The sequence below is a fragment of the Schistocerca serialis genome, chromosome 11 (genome assembly GCF_023864345.2).
Source record: "Schistocerca serialis cubense isolate TAMUIC-IGC-003099 chromosome 11, iqSchSeri2.2, whole genome shotgun sequence".
NCBI classification, from domain to species: Eukaryota; Metazoa; Arthropoda; class Insecta; order Orthoptera; family Acrididae; genus Schistocerca; species Schistocerca serialis.
This window is the reverse complement of record NC_064648.1, coordinates 52,210,802-52,211,623: the sequence shown is the minus strand read 5'-3', so window position 1 is coordinate 52,211,623 and position 822 is coordinate 52,210,802.

Sequence of the window (822 nt, the reverse complement as noted above, 5' to 3'; positions counted from 1 at the left end):
GACTGAGAAAGTTCATCGTAGAATAGCTAAAATGTTAAGTTATTATGTAAATTCGCAACACAACAATTGGGATACGTTATTGACGTTCGTAACTGCAGCGTATAACTCAAAAGTGCATGAAAGTACAGGATTGCCTCAATATGAAGTAATGTTCGGTCAGAAGATACCATCTCCTTTTGCATTGCTCAAGACCCCACCAGGAACCGATATTTCGGCGGTTATGGATTTATCCACAAAGTTGAAAACAATCTGGTGGCAGGTGAAAAAAATGAACACTAAAGTGTTACAGGACAAAGTTCACAATGGAAAGGCGGCTTTACCCAATTATCATGTCTGGCAATGAATGATGACTGATCCGTATGTGCCAAAAGGCAAAACGAAAACATTTGTATCCCATTATCAAGGTCCTCTCCAGGTGATCGAGATGACATCGCTGGTGAATGCCAAATTGCAGCTTCCAACTCTCCCTACTATTGTGCATGTGAGCTGAATTAGGCCTTTAAAGGGGATTTTTGAGGATCTGCCTTCATTGTCTGCAGTAACTTCTAGTGGAGAGAAAGGTGAATCTAAGAAAAAGAATAAGTAAGGAGTAGATAAACAAGAAAACAATGTTAATTGTTGAAGCGATCAGACATGCTGTTATGCTCTTAGGCCACGTGTAAAAAGGAAGAGCTAATGTGAGTTGTTTTTCTTTTGTTTCTCAGAAGGCGTGACGTTCTGGTAAGACCAGCAGTTCCAGCGTCATGGGTTGCGCTGAAGAGGGAAGAAGGAAGGTGTGCACTCTCTCTCAGCATAGTTATTCTGTTTTGCTGTTGCAATTTA